This window comes from Schistocerca americana, chromosome 11, assembly GCF_021461395.2.
Source record: "Schistocerca americana isolate TAMUIC-IGC-003095 chromosome 11, iqSchAmer2.1, whole genome shotgun sequence".
Classification (NCBI taxonomy): Eukaryota; Metazoa; Arthropoda; class Insecta; order Orthoptera; family Acrididae; genus Schistocerca; species Schistocerca americana.
Window position 1 is genome coordinate 189032461 of NC_060129.1, and position 20461 is coordinate 189052921.

At 44.4% G+C, this 20461-nt stretch overlaps 1 protein-coding gene and 1 non-coding gene across 2 annotated transcripts in view; both read right to left on the reverse strand.

The window, feature by feature from the left end:
- Nucleotides 1-10280, reverse strand: part of LOC124553905 (immunoglobulin domain-containing protein oig-4-like) — a 64283-nt gene extending 54003 nt beyond the window's left edge. The window contains exon 1 of the mRNA XM_047127918.1: nt 10110-10280. The gene's annotated coding sequence lies outside the window, so the exon portion shown is untranslated. The remainder of the gene's footprint in view (nt 1-10109) is intronic.
- A 1351-nt stretch (nt 10281-11631) lies between these two features.
- Nucleotides 11632-11705, reverse strand: Trnat-ugu. The gene has a single exon. It is a non-coding gene; the product is annotated as a tRNA-Thr (tRNA).
- Between the last annotated feature and the right edge of the window lie 8756 nt (nt 11706-20461).

Genomic DNA, 20461 nt, shown 5'->3' on the forward strand with positions numbered 1-20461 from the left:
TTTAATTTCTACTCCGAATTTTTCTTTTGTTTCCTTTATTGCTTGCTCAATATACAGATTGAATAACACTGGGGATAGGCTACAACCCTGTCTCACTCCCTTCCCAACCACTGCTTTCCTTTCATGTCCCTCGACTCTAATAACTGCCATCTAGTTTCTGTACAAATTGTAAATAGCCTTTCGCTCCCTGTTAGAACAACTTAAACCTAACTAACCTAAGGAGACCACACACAACAATGCCCGAAGCAGGATTCGAACATGTGACCGTAGCAGCAGCGCGGTTCTGGACTGAAGCGCCTAGAACCGCTCGGTCACTGCGGCCGGCCCATGTGGATTTCGTGAAATGATAACATTTACAGATCAATAGCACAAGCGGTTCTGAGGTTTCGGGTATCGTCTCCATGGGTGGCAATGGAGGCTCTGCCATCATGTCGATCGTGTAGGCGGGGAATACGCCACGCATGTTCGACGTGTTTGCGTACTCCTATAAGAGTTGTCGCTTGACGAGTGACACAAGACACTTCTCGTCCCATCGTATGCCACACGTGCTTGGCAGGTGACAAGTCCAGAGATCGTACTGGCCAGGGAAGCTGCTGTGCATCTTGCACAGCACTAGAGATGGGTAGTTCGCGAATGAACTGGTGCAAAGGAACGGTTCACCAAGCTGAACGAAAGGACCGAGGAACGAATCCCAAGGAACGAACGGTTCATAGTTGACTTCGGTCGCGGCGGTCTACTTATACACTAGTGGAAATTGAAATAAGAACACCGTGAATTCATTGTCCCAGGAAGGGGAAACTTTATTGACACTTTCCTGGAGTCAGATACATCACATGATCACACTGACAGAACCACAGGCACATAGACACAGGCAACAGAGCATGCACAATGTCGGCACTAGTACAGTGTATATCCACCTTTCGCAGCAATGCAGGCTGCTATTCTCCCATGGAGACGATCGTAGAGATGCTGGATGTAGTCCTGTGGAACGGCTTGCCATGCCATTTCCACCTGGCGCCTCAGTTGGACCAGCGTTCGTGCTGGACGTGCAGACCGCGTGAGACGACGCTTCATCCAGTCCCAAACATGCTCAATGTGGGACAGATCCGGAGATCTTGCTGGCCAGGGTAGTTGACTTACACCTTCTAGAGCACGTTGGGCGGCACGGGATACATGCGGACGTGCATTGTCCTGTTGGAACAGCAAGTTCCCTTGCCGGTCTAGGAATGGTAGAACGATGGGTTCGATGACGGTTTGGATGTACCGTGCACTATTCAGTGTCCCCTCGACGATCACCAGTGGTGTACGGCCAGTGTAGGAGATCGCTCCCCACACCATGATGCCGGGTGTTGGCCCTGTGTGCCTCGGTCGTATGCAGTCCTGATTGTGGCGCTCACCTGCACGGCGCCAAACACGCATACGACCATCATTGGCACCAAGGCAGAAGCGACTCTCATCGCTCAAGACGACACGTCTCCATTCGTCCCTCCATTCACGCCTGTCGCGACACCACTGGAGGCGGGCTGCACGATGTTGGGGCGTGAGCGGAAGACGGCCTAACGGTGTGCGGGACCGTAGCCCAGCTTCATGGAGACGGTTGCGAATGGTCCTCGCCGATACCCCAGGAGCAACAGTGTCCCTAATTTGCTGGGAAGTGGCGGTGCGGTCCCCTACGGCACTGCGTAGGATCCTACGGTCTTGGCGTGCATCCGTGCGTCGCTGCGGTCCGGTCCCACGTCGACGGGCACGTGCACCTTCCGCCGACCACTGGCGACAACATCGATGTACTGTGGAGACCTCACGCCCCACGTGTTGAGCAATTCGGCGGTACGTCCACCCGGCCTCCCGCATGCCCACTATACGCCCTCGCTCAAAGTCCGTCAACTGCACATACGGTTCACGTCCACGCTGTCGCGGCATGCTACCAGTGTTAAAGACTGCGATGGAGCTCCGTATGCCACGGCAAACTGGCTGACACTGACGGCGGCGGTGCACAAATGCTGCGCAGCTAGCGCCATTCGACGGCCAACACCGCGGTTCCTGGTGTGTCCGCTGTGCCGTGAGTGTGATCATTGCTTGTACAGCCCTCTCGCAGTGTCCGGAGCAAGTATGGTGGGTCTGACACACCGGTGTCAATGTGTTCTTTTTTCCATTTCCAGGAGTGTAGTTCCCAGGAACGAGGAACGATCGGTTAATAGTTCACTTCGGTCGCGACGGTCTACTTATAGTTTCCGGGAACGAGAAACGATCGATTCATAGTTCACTTCGGTCGCGACGGTCAACTTATAGTTCCCGGGAATGAGGAACGATCGGTTCATAGTTCACTTCAGTCGCAGGGGCTACTTACAGCTCCCGGGAACGAGGAATGATAGGTTCATAGTTCACTTTGGTCGCAACGGTCTACTTATAGTTCCCAAGAACGAGGAACGATCGTTGAATAGTTCACTTCAGTCATGGCAGTCTACTTATAGTTCCTGGGAATGAGGAACGATCGGTTCATAGTTCACTTCAGTCGCAGCGGTCTACTTATAGTTCCTGGGAACGAGGAATGATCAGTTCATAGTTCACTTTGGTTGCGACAGTCAAGTTATAGTTCCCGGGAACGAGAAATGATTGGTTCATAGTTCACTTCAGTCGCAGCGGTCTACTTATAGTTCCCAGGAACGAGGAACGATCGATTCATAGTTCACTTCGGTCGCGGCAGTGTCCTGATGGTTGTGGCGGTCTACTTATAGTTCCTGGGAATGAGGAACGATCAGTTCATAGTTCACTTCGGTCATGGCAGCCTACTTATAGTTCCTGGGAACGAGGAACGATCGATTCATAGTTCACTTCGGTCGTGGCGGTCTACTTATAGTTCCTGGGAACGAGAAATAATTGGTTCATAGTTCACTTCGGTCGCGGCAGTCTCCTTATGGTTGTGGCGGTCTACTTATAGTTCCTGGGAATGAGGAACGATCAGTTCATAGTTCACTTCACTCATGGCAGTCTACTTATAGTTCCCAGAACGAGAAATGATCGGTTCATAGTTCACTTCGGTTGCGGCAGTCTACCTACAGTTCCCGGGAACGAGGAATGATCGGTCCATAGTTCGGTCACGGCAGTCTACTTATAGTTCCTGGGAATGAGAAACAATTGGTTCATAGTTCACTTCGGTCGCGGCAGTCTACTTATAGTTCCCGGGAACGAGGAACGATCGGTTCATAGTTCACTTCAGTCGCAGCGGTCTGCTTATAGTTCCCAGGAACGAGGAACGATCGGTTCATAGTTCACTTTGGTCGCGGCAGTCTCCCTATGGTTGTGGCGGTCTACTTATAGTTTCTGGGAATGAGGAACGATCAGTTCATGGTTCACTTCGGTCATGGCAGTCTACTTATAGTTCCTGGGAATGAGGAACGATCACTTCATAGTTCACTTCGGTCGCGGCGGTCTACTTATAGTTCCTGGGAACGAGAAAAGATTGGTTCATAGTTCACTTCGGTCGCGGCAGTCTACCTATAGTTCCCGGGAACGAGGAACGATCGGTTCATAGTTCACTTTGGTCGCGGCAGTCACTTGGGCAGTTCTCGTTCCAGCCTGGGTCGCGTGCTCGTCTCAGTCTCGGCCTCCCTCGGCCGCACTCGTCGTTCTTCGCATGACCGCCTGTCTCAGTTCCACTGCCGACTGCTTCCAGTTAGTTCAGTGTCCAGTAGTTCGTTTCGTTCACTGCGCTCGCCAATTTTAAATGTGCTCCAAACTGTTCTTGCACTTGGTTCTGGCTATTCAGCATCCACGACCGGCAATCAAAAAGTATTTTATAGTTAGGTAAATTACATAAAAAGTACGTCGTACGTAATAGGTACGTCTTTTCAGGTAACAATAGGGCATATCAACTCAGTCCATTATATCGATGACCAGCAGAAGACATACTTATAACAAGGCAAGTTTTCTTTTTTTTTGTTATTCATAATTTTTTTGGTTTCATCGACTTGATTTAGCATCTTTCAATAATTTCCTTAGATTTAGTGTAAGAAAATTCATATAAAACGATTTTCGTGTCTCTTTGATATACAAACCATTACATTTAGGAAGGCTCTAATTATTTTTTAAGTTTGGTTGTTTCCAATTTGCATTACCTGCTAGTTTGGTTTCTTTGGAAAAAAAAAAAAAGAACTTGGGTTGTGGGTCATTCTGGCTCAGTAGGAAAAGTGCTGCCTCTCCAATTGAAAAGACGTAGATTGCCATAAAATCATATTGACTTATTATCTCAAAAACATTTGTTCAGAAGGAGCTTTGAAACAAAAACTTTATTACTGCGAACTTCATTATTATTATTATTTCTGCATTAACTTTAATAATGCGACATAAAAACCTAATTTTTACTAAGCATGTGACGCAAGTATGATGAGAAAACCACATTTTATTTTATGCTTCCATAAAGTCTCTACTTCGCCCACGAACTTTGAGACAACGTGAAGTATATATAGGGTCTAAACGATTATTATTTACAACGAGGCATAGCTATGTAGTGGATGTGGAAACGAAGAATTTTATACAAGACACTTGTGGTCTATTAAGTTCGGAAGCAGCCACCAACAGGTTACAAGACTGCTTGAGCTATAACCCATACGCGTCGCGTGAGATTTTCATGTTCTCTACTCCAGCTCTCTAAACACCGTCATCGATTGTTTCGCAATTGTTGCTTGCATTAGCTTGTTATTTCTTCACTGCCTAATTATTACATGTTTGTCTGTTTGTTGTATCTGCTTGTAACGCGCAACCCATCGTCCGTAATTGGCGAGCAGTCTGTACTCGGGGCCAGTTTTCCGTGCGCCACCCTATATTATTTCCCTGCGATCAGCCTCACAACGCTACAGTTGGCTAAGCGAGAGGTTCTGCAGAATCACAGAAATTATTTCTAAAAGTGTGTAAGAATTCTGTAATGAATAAAACCTCTCTACTCCAGTGGGGAGGCAAATGTACCCTCTTGGTGCCCTCCATCCTTCAGTCACCTACACTACTAGTTTTCAGTTTTTCATATACTAAGCGCAAATGAACGGTTCCCAAAAAAGAACGACCAGCAGTGAACTAGTTCCCAAGGATGAACGAGTTTGCCCATCTCTACACAGCACGTTCACTTTCTCGGGCAGTGTGTGCTTGAGCATTATCCTTTTGGAACAACAAACCACCTCCGTTTTGAAAGGATGGCAAAAGAACAGCTCCAGCAACTTTCTGCACGTAGCGAGCGCTCGTTTGCGCCCTCTACAGAAAAACCAAAGGTAAACGAGAGTTCCGGATTATCGCACCCCAGACCATAAGACCAGAGGTGTGTCTCGAACGAATCCACTCTACATCTGCATCTACGCTATGTGGTCAAAAGTATCCGGACACCTGGCTGAAAATGACTTACAAGTTCGTGGTACCCTCCATCGGTATTACTGGAATTCAATATGGTGTTGGCCCACCCTTAGCCTTGATGACAGCTTCCACTCTCGCAAGCATAAGTTCAATCAGGTGCTGGAACGTTTCTTGGGGAATGGCAGCCCATTCTTCACGCAGTGTTACACTGAGGAGAGGTATCGATGTCGGTCGGTGAGGCCTGGCACGAAGTCGGCGTTCCAAAACATCCCAGAAGTGTTCTATAGGATTCAGGTCAGGACTCTGTGCAGGCCAGTCCATTACAGGGGTGTTACTGTCGTGTAACCACTCCGCCACAGGCCGCGAATTATGAACAGGTGTTCGGTCGTGTTCAAAGATGCAATCGCCATCCCCCAATTGCTCTTCAACAGTGGGGAGCAAGAAGGTGCTTAAAACATCAATGTAGGCTTGTGCTGTGATAGTGCCACGCAAAACAACAAGGGGTGGGAGCCCTCTCCATGGAAAACACGACCACACCATAACACCACCGCCTCCGAGTTTTACTGTTGGCAGATGACTTTCACCGTGCATTCGCCATACCCACACCCTGCCATCGGATCGCCACATTGTGTACCGTGATTCTTCACTCCACACAACGTTTTCCCACTGTTCATGTGTCCAATGTTTACGCTCCCTACACCAAGCGAGGCGTCGCTTGCCATTTACCGGCGTGATGTGTGGCTTGTGAACAGCCACTCGACCACGAAATCCAAGTTTTCTCACCTCCGCCCTATCTGTCATAGTACTTGCAGTGGATCCTGGTGCAGTCTGCAATTCCTGTGTCATGGTCTGGATAGGTGTCTGCCTATTACACATTACGACCCTCTTCAACTGTCGGCTGTCTCTGTCAGCAACAGACGAGGTCGGCCTGTACGCTTTTGTGCTGTACGTGTCCCTTCACGTTTCCACTTCACTATCACATCGGAAACAGTGGACCTAGGGATGTTTAGGAGTGTGGAAATCTCGCGTACAGACGTACGACACAAGTGACACCCAATCACCTGACCACGTTCGAAGTCCGTGGGTTCCGCGGAGCGCCCCATTCTGCTCTCTCCCGACGTCTAATGATTACTGAGGTCGCTGATATGGAGTACCTGGCACTAGATGGCAGGACAATGCACCTAATATGAAAAACATATGTTTTTTGTGTGTCAGGATACTTTGATAACGTAGTGTACATGGATACTGCGCAAGTCACACTTAAGTGCCTACAAAAAGAGTTCATGGAGTAAAGGCACGCCCCAAGGAATAATAGGGCTTGAAACTACTTTGCTTTGGTAATCATCGTATATTAAAGTTTAGGAATCGGTAAGATAAGAAGAGATATTTCGAAATATGTACTGAGCTATATAATTTAATAAATTTCTGTAAATATCGCGGAGAGACCGCTGCAAGAGACATTACACGTTCTGAGAACTTTTCAAACCACTCTCGTACTAGAGACAGCTGTAGAGGGCAAAAACTGTAGAGGAAGACAGAGACTGGGATTTCATCCAGCAGATAACTGAGGATGTAGAGTGCAGTTGCTTCTCTGAGATGAAGAGGTTGGTGCAGAAGCGAACTTCATGGCGGCCACATCAAACCAGTCACAAGACTGAGGACTCGAAGAAATAAATAAAATGAACAAAATAAGAAATGAAGTCCAGGTGGTATTTTTTTAAAATCCTAATTATAGTAGGAGGCGTGGTTCTTAAGTAAATACCGTTATGAAATTAAAAAGCCGGCCGAAGTGGCCGTGCGGTTAAAGGCGCTGCAGTCTGGAACCGCAAGACCGCTACGGTCGCAGGTTCGAATCCTGCCTCGGGCATGGATGTTTGTGATGTCCTTAGGTTAGTTAGGTTTAACTAGTTCTAAGTTCTAGGGGACTAATAACCTCAGCAGTTGAGTCCCATAGTGCTCATAGCCATTTGAACCATTTTGAAATTAAAAAAAGACGTGTTAAGATATCTCAATAATTTTACTTTCACATGAAAGCCTGTACCTTAATCTACGCACTGACGCCATTACTGTCTGATTCTTCCTTGTTTACGCTGTGTGCTGAGTGTTTAAGATGCCTCCAATAATCGTGAGTCCCACCGACTGTGAAGTACGGGCTCTTATAAGATTTCTTAGAGCTAAAGGCCAAAAAGCGATCGATGTTCATCGTGAGATCTGTGCAGTTTACGGAGAAAACATTATGAGTCATGGAATGGAAGAAAGTGGGTGAGAGCATTTAAAGATGGCCGCACAAATGTGCACGATGAATGACGGAATGGGCGTCCTTCGGTCGTTAATGAAAATTTGGTGCAGGAAGTCGACAATAAGGTGAGAGAAAACAGACGCTTTACGATTTCCTCCTTGCGGGATGACTTTCCTAATGTTTCTCGTAGTGTTTTGTATGGCATTGTGGCGGAGCACTTGAACTACCGAAAATTGTGCGCGCGTTGAGTACCGAAAATGTTGACGGATGTGCGCAAAACCAAACGTTTAGACAGTGCATTGACTTTCCTTGGGCGGTACCACAACGACGGCGATGATTTCTTAAGCCAAATTGTTACGGGCGATGAAACATGGGTGGCCTACGCCACACCAGAATCAAAACAACAGTCCACGGCAGTTGAGCAAGGGCATCGTTTTGCTGCAAGACAATGCCCGTCCGCATGTGGCGAATCAGACCAAAGATCTCATCACAACTTTTCGATGGGAAACTCTAGATCATCCTCCGTACAGCCCCGATCTTGCAACCAGTGACTACCTGTTCCTGCACTTGAAGAAAGACCCGGGCGGTCAGCGTCTTCGAGACGATGACGAAGTCAAAACAGTGGTGATGCAGTGGTCAACAAGTCAGGCGGCAGACTTCTATGAGGAGGGTATTCAAAGACCTGAGTCGAAACAAGGCCCCGGGAGTAGAAAATATTCCAATAGAATTACTGACAGCCTTGGGAGAGCCAGTCCTGACAAAACTCTACCATCTGGTGAGCAAGATGTATGAGACAGGCGAAATACACTCAGACTTCAAGAAGAATATAATAATTCCAATCCCAAAGAAAGCAGGTCTTTACAGATGCAAAAACTACAGAACTATCAGTTTAATAAGTCACAACTGCAACATACTAACGCGAATTCTTTACAGACGAATGAAAAAACTAGTAGAATCCGACCTCGGGAGAGATGAGTTTGGATTCCGCCGAAATGTTGGAAAACATGAGGCAATACTGACCTTACGAAATATCTTAGAAAATAGATTAAGGAAAGGCAAACCAACGTTTCTAGCATTTGTAGACTTAGAGAAAGCTTTTGGCCATGTTGACTGGAATACTCTCTTTCAAATTCTAAAGGTGGCAGGGGTAAAATACAGGGAGTGAAAGGCTATTTACAATTTGTACAGAAACCAGACAGCAGTTATAAGAGTCGAGGGGCATGAAAGGGATGCAGTGGTTGGGAAGGGAGTGAGACAGGGTTGTAGCCTATACCCTATGTTATTCAATCTGTATATTGAGCAAGCAGTAAAGGAAACAAAAGAAAAATTCGGAGTAGGAATTAAAATCCATGGAGAAGAAATAAAAACTTTGAGGTTCGCCGATGACATTGTAATTCTGTCAGAGACAGCAAAGGACTTGGAAGAGCAGTTGAATGGAATGTACAGTTGTCTTGAAAGGAGGATATAAGATAAACATCAACAAAAGCAAAACGACGATAATGGAATGTAGTCGAATTAAATCGGGTGATGCTGCGGGAATTAGATAAGGAAATGAGATGCTTAAAGTAGTAAAGGAGATTTGCTATTTGGGGAGCAAAATAACTGATGACGGTCGAAGTAGAGAGGATATTAAATGTAGACTGGCAATGGCAAGGAAAGCGTTTCTGAAGAAGAGAAATTTGTTAACATCGAGTATAGATTTAAGTGTCAGGAAGTCGTTTCTGAAAGTATTTGTATGGAGTGTAGCTATGTATGGAAGTGAAACATGGACGATAAATAGTTTGGAGAAGAAGAGAATAGAAGCTTTCGAAATATGGTGCTGCAGAAGGATGCTGAAGATTAGATGGGTACATCACATAACTAATGAGGAGGGATCGAATAGAATTGGGGAGAAGAGGAGTTTGTGGCACAACTTGACTAGAAGAAGGGATCGGTTGGTAGGACATATTCTGAGGCATCAAGGGATCACCAATTGAGTATTAGAGGGAAGAGTGGAGGGCGAAAATCGTAGAGCAAGAGATGAATGCAGTAAGCAAATTCAGAAGGACGTAGGTTGCTGTAAGTACTGGGAGATGAAACAGCTTGCACAGGATAGAGTAGCATAGAGAGCTGCATCGAACCAGTCTCAGGACTGAAGACCACAACAGCAACATTCAAAAACTGGTACAACGTTACGACAAGTGCATCAGTATTGACGGGAATTATGTAGAAAAGTAGATTAAGGTAGAGGCTTTCATGTAAAAATAAAATATCGAGATATCTTAGCAGGTCTTTTTATAATTTCAAAACTGTAGTTACTTAAAAAACACGCCTCGTACTTCCTCTAACACACGATTGCCAACGTTCGCTCAATTTCGCCCAGTTACCATGTCATCTGTACCGTTGAACAATTTGACATTAGATGGGAGGTCCAGTGCTGGTCGAACGTCAAATGTGGAGCGGGGAACGAGTTCATGCAATCTCCAACAAGACAGCTGTTTCCTGACAATAATTTTTTTTTAGTTCATCACAAATTTCCCACCGTGGTACTTACCGAGTCGTGTGGGTGGGGGGGAAGTGAGCGAGAGAGTGATAGACGGCTGGCCGGCTCTCGGGGCGTCCTTGATGCGTCCGCGGTGTGTGGCAGGAGAGTGCTTCAGCTGCGGGCCTCCCGGCGGCGTTTTGCTGCAACGTGAGACCGACTAGCTGCCGCTCCACGGGGCGGTGGGATTTTCCCTCTGGCGGGCGCGGAGCGAGGTGAATGGTGGAGGGGGGAGGGATGAGTGAGGAGGAGTAGGGGCGGGAGGAAGGGAGGGGGAGCCCCGGCCGATGTGACGGGAAGTTCGTCGTTGGAGGCCTTGCTCAACCGCTCGCCGATTGCGGCGTTAGCCAATGGTGCCAATCCCCCCCTCGCCTATTAAACAGACACGTACAGCCTGCTACAGAACTCGCGCGACACTTAGAGGCGGCTCTCAATCCAAGGGCGTACCCAGCATCTGAACTAGGGGGGGGGGGGGGGGCACGTCATACTAGTCTCAGGAAACAAGGACTCGAGACAACATACAGCACTTCTTATTAAATAAAGCAATAAACCAGTGAAAATCTAGAATGAGATTTTTACTCTGAAGCGGAGTGAGCGCTGATATGAAACTTCCTGGCAGATTAAAACTGTGTGCCCGACCGAGACTCGAACTCGGGACCTTTGCCTTTCGCTGGCAAGTGCTCTACCATCTGAGCTACCGAAGCACGACTCACGCCCGGTACTCACAGCTTTACTTCTGCCAGTACCTCGTCTCCTACCTTCCAAGGTACCTAAGCCATGTCTCCGCAGTATCCTTTCTTTCAGGAGTGCTAGTTCCGCAAGGTTCGCAGGAGAGCTTCTGTAAAGTTTGGAAGGTAGGAGACGAGATACTGGCAGAAGTAAAGCTATGATTATGAAATTTTTGCTGGAGCTCAGAGCAATATCATAATACCTGGTGCTATGGATCTAGGAGCTAGCATCAATGTTGTTGTGCGTCTTACACAAACAGTCCCACGACATGTGAATCACAATTTTTTTTTTTTTTTTTTTGATAACTGGTTCACAAGTGTACCCTTGGAAGTGTATTTGCACAAGGAAGGTATGCAATCACTAGGGACAGTCTGGTCCAATCGAGTACGTGGTTGCATTTTACCTAAGGAGGCAGCAATGAAGAAGAATGGTCGAGGCAGCATGGAGGAAAAGATAGCAACAGTAGACGGTGTGCAGCTGTCAGTAGTCTCCTGGTTTGATAATAAAATAGTCAACACTTTGTCAACTTACGTTGGATGCAAACCAGAAGGCGAGATCAAGAGGCTTTTCAGGAAGGAAAAAGAATACCAAATGGTACCTTGTCCACGCTCTGTGATGATCTACAATGACTACATGGAGGGTGTCGATCTATTAGATTCTATGCTAGTATATTACAGAATTCAAATCAGATCAAAGAAATGGTACTTGAAGATATTCTTTCATCTAAAATGAAATGATAATTAAATGGACACCCTAGCTGCAAACAGGCGTTGGTGTACTTCATTGGGGATATGTTGAAAATGTGTGCCCCGACCGGGACTCGAACCCGGGATCTCCTGCTTACATGGCAGACACTCTATCCATCTGAGCCACCGAGGACACAGATGAATAGCGCGACTGCAGGCACTTATCCCTTGCACGCTCCCCGTGAGAATCCACATTCCCAACATGTCCACACCACTACGTTCGTAGTGCGCCTAATAGATGTTTGTGGTGTGGACATGTTGGGAATGTGGATTCTCACGGGGAGCGTGCAAGGGATAAGTCCCTGCAGTCGCGCTATTCGTCTGTGTCCTCAGTGGCTCAGATGGATAGAGCGTCTGCCATGTAAGCAGGAGATCCTGGGTTCGAGTCCCGGTCGGGGCACACATTTTCAACATGTCCCCAATGAAGTACACCAACGCCTGTTTGCAGCTAGGGTGTCTATTTAATTATCATTTCATTTCTAGCAAGCTGCATGGTCATCCACGGTAACTGTTCTTTCGGGAACAGATACTACCGTCATATATAATTCTTTCATCTAGTTGGCTTGTGTGAACAGCTGGCTGTTATGGAGAAGAAGAAATACAGACTACATGCCCCCTTGTTGATATCAAGGTCGCAGTTGCAGCGGCCCTCTGTAAAACTGGGAAACCCTTATCCAAGAAACATGGTAGGCCAAGCAATGAAATACAAAAACAGCTTGACTGCAAGAAGAAGAGAGGCCCTACAGCAGATCTTCCACAGCGTCAGGTGCGACTGGATGGGATACATCACATGCCTATCTGGCTGGAAAACCGTGGTCGTTGCAAGTATCCAGAATGCAAGGGAAAATCCTATATGGCGTGTATGAAGTGCAGTGCGACATTGCGCTTGAATAAGGAGAGAAATTGCTTCATCAAGTTTCATAATGAACAGAGAGAAATGGAAACAGAATTTGTGTCATTTTCTCAAAATATGTGTATTGTAATGAATAGAAAGTGTAATTGTTTTATATAAATACAGTTCTGCTAGTTCATGTACGTATCTTATTGTATATTTTCCACATTGTGCATCATCAATTCCAAAACTGGTATCACATGCTATTAGTGGTTACTGCATGCTGTCCCATATATGGCACAAACCCTTAATTCTAAAATAACTGCCCCTACGTAAGATTTAGAATTTTTTAAGCATTTTTTATGAAATCAGAACATCCAACATAACATGTAACATTTTTTTTTTTCAGAAAAATAAAAAAATAATGCAGTAAGGGGTTAAAATGGCTTGTACACCGCTCTCTCTACCTGCCATTGTAGAACAGCCATCGAAGCCAAATCCTACACAGTCTTCTGCTGGAAGATTATTACTGATCAAGAAACTGCCAATTGCTTCGGCGATTGAAGAGGCATTTTGTGACTTTAGTTCTATAAAACCTACAAATTCTTCCCAGATTTTCACTTTTCTTTCGTCGTAGAACCGCACGCAGCTGTTTCATCATCCAAGACTGCACAAAACGTCGTTTTTTAATGTCAGTGATTATATTCACCTTAATAACATCGCCACACGAATTTATGAATTCATTTTGTATTTTTGGCGATGTGTAAACAGCATTGCGGCGACATTTTTCCAGATGTCTCCTTAACTTGTCGTCGCCAGAATCGATTCTTAAGTTCGGTAAATCTAATAAAACGCATTCATCTGTCTGTTTTCCTCTAAGAGGCATATCATGTGTGCCGCAAAACGCTATACAAGAAAGAATGGATGACAGTATTTGCCTGTTTTCATCGATCACTCTTTGGTGCACATTCTGCAATTGGACGTCCACAGGTACATTTTCAAGAAAAGATTTTGCTGCAGCTGACGCTGTTAAGTGAATGTGGGTTTTAACATGTTTCCGAGGGTCTTCATGCATATTCTTGAATTTTGTGAATGGCCTAGTGATAAACGATCCCAAAACGCCTCTAACAGTGGCAGTGACAGGAGGGAACAAAACACAGTGCTTGCATAGGGCGACTTTCACAAACTCGGAGTATACTGGCCATGGTGCATATTGATCTAACCATGCATGATTAAATTTTCTTTCCAAATGGCTTGTATCACTTTCAAAATCATAATTATTTGAAGGGATCCAAGGATTCAGTAAGGGATCCTTCTATTTGTCCACTGGTAGCTGGGTAGTTAGCCCAATAAACCATCGTACAATATGCGTTAGATGAGTATGTGCCAAGCAAGATCGTTAGAGATGGGAAAGAGCCACCGTGGTACAACAACCGAGTTAGAAAACTGCTGCGGAAGCAAAGGGAACTTCACAGCAAACATAAACATAGCCAAAGCCTTGCAGACAAACAAAAATTACGCGAAGCGAAATGTAGTGTGAGGAGGGCTATGCGAGAGGCGTTCAATGAATTCTAAAGTAAGGTTCTATGTACTGACTTGGCAGAAAATCCTAAGAAATTTTGGTCTTATGTCAATGCGATAGGCGGATCAAAACAAAATGTCCAGACACTCTGTGACCAAAATGGTACTGAAACAGAGGATGACAGACTAAAGGCCGAAATACTAAATGTCTTTTTCCAAAGCTGTATCACAGAGGACGACTGCACTGTAGTTCCTTATCTAGATTGTCGCACAGATGACAAAATGGTAGATATCGAAATAGATGACAGAGGGATAGAAAAACAATTAAAATGGGATACCAGTTCGATTTTACACAGAGTACGCGAAGGAACTTCCCCCTTCCTGCAGCGGTGTACCGTAGGTCTCTAGAAGAGCGTAGCGTTCCAAAAGATTGGAAAAGGGCACAGGTCATCCCCGTTTTCAAGAAGGGACGTCGAACAGATGTGCAGAACTATAGACCTATATCTCTAACGTCGATCAGTTATAGAATTTTGGAACACGTATTATGTTCGAGTATAATGACTTTTCTGGAGACTAGAAATCTACTCTGTAGGAATCAGCACGGGTTTCGAAAAAGACGATCGTGTGAAACCCAGCTCGCGTTATTCGTCCACGAGACTCAGAGGGCCATAGACACCGGTTCACAGGTAGATGCCGTGTTTCTTGACTTCCGCAAGGCGTTCGATACAGTTCCCCACAGTCGTTTAATGAACAAAGTAAGAGCATATGGACTATCAGACCAATTGTGTGATTGGATTGAAGAGTTCCTAGATAACAGTACGCAGCATCATTCTTAATGGAGAGAAGTCTTCCGAAGTAAGAGTGATTTCAGGTGTGCCGCAGGGGAGTGTCATAGGACCGTTGCTATTCACAATATACATAAATGACTTAGTGGATCACATCGGAAGTTCACTGAAGCTTTTTGCGGATGATGCTGTGGTGTATCGAGATGTTGTAACAATGGAAAATTGTACTGAAATGCAGGAGGATCTGCAGCGAATTGACGCATGGTACAGGGAATGGCAATTGAATCTCAATGTAGACAAGTGTAATGTGCTGCGAATACGTAGAAAGATAGATCCCTTATCATTTAGCGACAAAATAGCAGGTCAGGAACTGGAAGCAGTGAATTCCATAAATTATCTGGGAGTACGCATTAGGAGTGATTTAAAATGGAATGACCATATAAAGTTGATCGTCGGTAAAGCAGATGCCAGACTGAGATTCATTGGAAGAATCCTAAGGAAATGCAATCCGAAAACAAAGGACGTAGGTTACAGTACGCTTGTTCGCCCACTGCTCGAATACTGATCAGCAGTGTGGGATCCGTACCAGATAGGGTTGATAGAAGAGATAGAGGAGATCTAACGGAGAGCAGCGCGCTTCGTTACAGGATCATTTAGTAATCGCGAAAGAGTTACGGAGATGATAGATAAACTCCAGTGGAAGACTCTGCAGGAGAGAACGCTCAGTAGCTCGGTACGGGCTTTTGTTAAAGTTTCGAGAACATACCTTCACCGAAGAGTCAAGTAGTATATTGCTCCCTCCTACGTATATCTCGCGAAGAGACCGTGAGGATAAAATCAGAGAGATTAGAGCCCACACAGAGACATACCGACAATCCTTCTTTCCACGAACAATACGAGACTGGAATAGAAGGGAGAACCGATAGAGGTACTCAAGGTACCCTCCGCCACACACCGTCAGGTGGCTTGCGGAGTATGGATGTAGATGTAGAGATAAACCGACCCAAATCATTTTCATTTCAGTAACTATTAATTACAATTTCCGAATCGTCTTCGGACACACAAGCTAGTTGGGCTGTTGAGTGAGAATAGTGAACAGGGGCTGCTATAGCTACAGGTGCTGCTGATGAATTTGATTGTTGCTCAGCGTCACTTTTAGGTGATGATTGTGACACTTCATTTTTCTTATGATCGTCATCGCATCCACTGCTACTATTCCGACTCCTTTTCCTTTCGTGGACGGTAGTCCCTACAAAATAAATAAACGTAATTTATTTTCCTACTACTTAGCCAGAGAAAGAAAACAGGGTTAAGGGAAATAAAGGGAAGACTTATAGGAAATGGAGGAGGGTTGCCTACATTGGACCACCTTTAGATTTCGTCACCCCCAAGTCCTCAATATGTATTTAATTGAAACAAAATATACTGAACAATAGTGTACAAACTATACACTTCCATCAAATGATATTAGATGTTGTCGTTGTTGTTGTGGTCTTCAGTCCTGAGACTGGTTTGATGCAGCTCTCCATGCTACTCTATCCTGTGCAAGCTTCTTCATCTCCCAGTACCTACTGCAGCCTACATCCTTCTGAATCTGCTTAGTGTATTAATCTCTTGGTCTCCCTCTACGATTTTTACTCTCCACGCTACCCTCCAACACTAAATTGGTGATCCCTTGATGCCTCAGAACATGTCCTACCAACCGATCCCGTGTTCTGGTCAACTTGTGCCACAAACTTCTCTTCTCCCCAATCCTATTCAATACTTCCTGATTAGTTATGTGATCTACCCATCTAATCTTCAGCATTCTTCTGTAGCACCACATTTCGAATACTTCTATTCTCTTCTTGTCCAAACTATTTATCGTCCATGTTTCACTTCCATACATGGCTACACTCCATGCAAATACTTTCAGAAATGACTTCCTGACACTTAAATCTATACTCGATGTTAACAAATTTCTCTTCTTCAGAACGCTTTCCTTGCCATTGCCAGTCTACATTTTATATCCTCCCTAATTCGACCATCATCAGTTATTTTGCTCCCCAAATAGCAAAACTCCTTTACTACTTTAAGTGTCTCATTTCCTAATCTAATTCCCTCAGCATCACCCGACTTAATTCGACTACATTCCATTATCCTCGTTTTGCTTTTGTTGATGTTCATCTTATATCCTCCTTTCAAGACACTGTCCATTCCAAGTCCTTTGCTGCCTCTGACAAAATTACAATGTCATCGGCAAACCTCTTAGTTTTTATTTCTTCTCCATGGATTTTGATTCCTACTCCAAATTTTTCTCTTGTTTCCTTTACTGCTTGCTCAATATACAGATTGAACAACATCGGGGAGAGGCTACAACCCTGTCTTACTCCCTTCCCAACCACTGCTTCCCTTTCAAGTCCCTCGCCTCTTACAACTGCCATCTGCTTTCTGTACAAATTGTAAATAGCTTTTCGCTCCCTGTATTTTACCTCTGCCACCTTTAGAATTTGAAAGAGAGTATTCCAGTCAACAATGTCAAAAGCTTTCTCTAAGTCTACAAATGCTAGAAACGTAGGTTTGCCTTTCCTTAATATTTCTTCTAAGATAAGTCATAAGGTCAGTATTGCCTCACGTGTTCCAACATTTCTACGGAATCCAAACTGATCTTCCCCGAGGTCGGCTTCTACCAGTTTTTCCATTCGTCTGTAAAGAATTCGTGTTAGTATTTTGCAGCTGTGACTTATTAAACTGATAGTTCGGTAATTTTCACATCTGTCAACACCTGCTTTTTTTGGGATTGGAATTATTATATTCTTCTTGATGTCTGAGGGTATTTCGCCTGTTTCATACATCTTGCTCACCAGATGGTAGAGTTTTGTCAGGACTGGCTCTCCCAAGGCCGTCAGTAGTTCCAATGGAATGTTGTCTACTCCGGGGGCCTTGTTTCGACTCAGGTCTTTCAGTGCTCTGTCAAACTCTTCACGCAGTATCGTATCTCCCATTTCATCTTCATCTACATCCTCTTCCATTTCCGTAATATTGTCCTCAAGCACATCGCCCTTGTATAGACCCTCTATATATTCCTTCCACCTTTCTGCTTTCCCTTCTTTGCTTAGAACTGGGTTTCCATCTGAGCTCTTGATATTCATACAAGTCGTTCTCTTATCTCCAAAGGTCTCTTTAATTTTCCTGTAGGCAGTATCTATCTTACCCCTAGTGAGATAAGCCTCTACATCCTTACATGTGTCCTCTAGCCATGCCTGCTTAGCCATTTTGCACTTCCTGTCGATCTCATTTTTGCGACGTTTGTATTCCTTTTTGCCTGCTTCATTTACTGCATTTTTTTATATTTTCTCCTTTCATCAATTAAATTCAATATTTCTTCTGTCACCCAAGGATTTCTACTAGCCCTCGCCTCTTTACCTACTTGATCCTCTGCTGCCTTCACTATTTCATCCCTCAAAGCTACCCATTCTTCTTCTACTGTATTTCTTTCCCCCATTCCTGTCACTTGTTTCGTTATGCTCTCCCTGAAACTCTGTACAACCTCTTGTTCTTTCAGTTTATCCCGGTCCCACCTCCTTAAATTCCCACCTTTTTGCAGTTCCTTCAGTTTTAATCTACAGGTCATAACCAATAGATTGTGGTCAGAGTCCACATCTGCCCCTGGAAATGTCTTACAATTTAAAACCTGGTTCCTAAATCTCTGTCTTACCATTATATAACCTATCTGATATCTTTTAGTATATTAGATATACGCATCGAAAAGCAGGCTTGATTGATTCTTGTCCTTGCCAAATAAGGAGTTGCCCTTTAAGATCAATGTTCACGTCACAAACCTTTTTATTCTTGCAAACGTTTCACAGATTTATTTTTACAGCTGTGTCACCGGCACCAGTTCATTTTCAACCGTGCCACCGTGCTGTCTCTGGCACCAATGTCGAAGTGCCTTCCTTACATTAGAGTTGGCCAACACGATTCTTTTTCCGCTATTCAATCCCACAATGCGTATCGATTCCTAATATTCGTTCACGATTCTTTCAAGCCTGCGGTGGCACGATTATTACAGAATGCCAAAACGTTCTACATCTTACTCATAAATGGCAGAACAGGTCTGAAAATGTCAAGGAGGTTAGAAACACGCCTATATAGATAAACTTAAAAATCAAAATCCGTGTCTAAATACAAAATTTAATCCACACGTTAAAGCCGTTTCCGAGATACACGAAATTCGCGTTTTTATATAAAAATGTTTTTTGTGTAAAATCGCGTTCTTTTAGGAAAGACACATATATACAGATAAACATAAAAACCAAAATCTTCGCTACATTCAATCATAACACAGATTTACGAGATGGCGTTATAAAAACATGTAAAATCGCGTTTTTATATAATTTTTTTGTAAAATTGCGTTTTTCCGAAACATACAGCTAAGTAAGTGAACTCAAAAAGCAAAAACCTGTCTAAATACAAAATTTCATCCAAATCGTTAGAGCTGTTTCCGAGATATGCGAAATATTGTACGATATGTACAAGAATTACCCATTTAAATATATGTAAACTGTATAAAGAACGTGCGCTCGTGTTGCATTGCATCTGGAACAAATTAGATGTACATATTTATTCATCATACTTTGATTTCTTGATTTTAATCGTGTGTATTGGCAGCTGTGTATTCGCTGTATTTTGTTTCTGTTATCAGTATGTCGTGTATTTAAAAAAACTTTTTCCAGTTCATGGCGGATTTTGGTGCAGCAACCAGTGGTGAATTGACAGGAAACAAAACAAGACTGTTTTGTTTTCTGCCTCGTGTATTTAGTCAACGGCCTACGATATTCGTACCGCGCTTCGTTTGTTCACACGAGTCTCCCTCTTGATTGCTCCCTGGCGTTCGTAATCATTCGGCAAGATTCGGCAGTTGCCATCGATGCATAGCGTTCTAATGAATCGTTGAAACTTGGAATCTTCACGAGACAGAAATACGCAATCGTTCTTACGATTCTTTTGAACGACGATTCGTCCCTACCACGATTCGATTCTTTATTTATATTCATTCAAATGAACGATTCGTTCACAAATCGCCACAACTCTAATCACTAGCATCAAGCCATGTGGACAGGGTGGATAGCGCAGCTGCAGGAGCTACCCTAGCACGCTCCGAGATAGACGCAAATTTTCAACTTTTATCTTTCACTACTATCGTAGTCCAGAATGAAATTTTCACTCTGCAGCGGAGTGTTTGCTGATATGAAACATCCTGGCAGATTAAAACTGTGTGACGGAGCGAGACTCAAAATTGGGACCTTTGCCTCTGTAAAAATAGCCTTCTTTCTCAAGGAATTCAAATATACAACACAAATAAGGCAATAATTTTCCATTCGGCTAGAACAGTATACTTTTAAGTGCTTTCTGGAGGTATCTTATCACTAATATACAGGGTTATTACAAATGATTGAAGCGATTTCACAGCTCTACAATAACTTTATTATTTGACATATTTTCACAATGCTTTGCACACACATACAAAAACTCAAAAAGTCTTTTTAGGCATTCACAAATGTCCGATACGTGCCCCTTTAGTGATTCGGCAGACATCAAGCCGATAATCAAGTTCCTCCCACACTCGGCGCAGCGTGTCCCCATCAATGAGTTCGAAAGCATCGTTGATGCGAGCTCGCAGTTCTGGCACGTTTCTTGGTAGAGGAGGTTTAAACACTGAATCTTTCACATAACCCCACAGAAAGAAATCGCATGGGGTTAAGTCGGGAG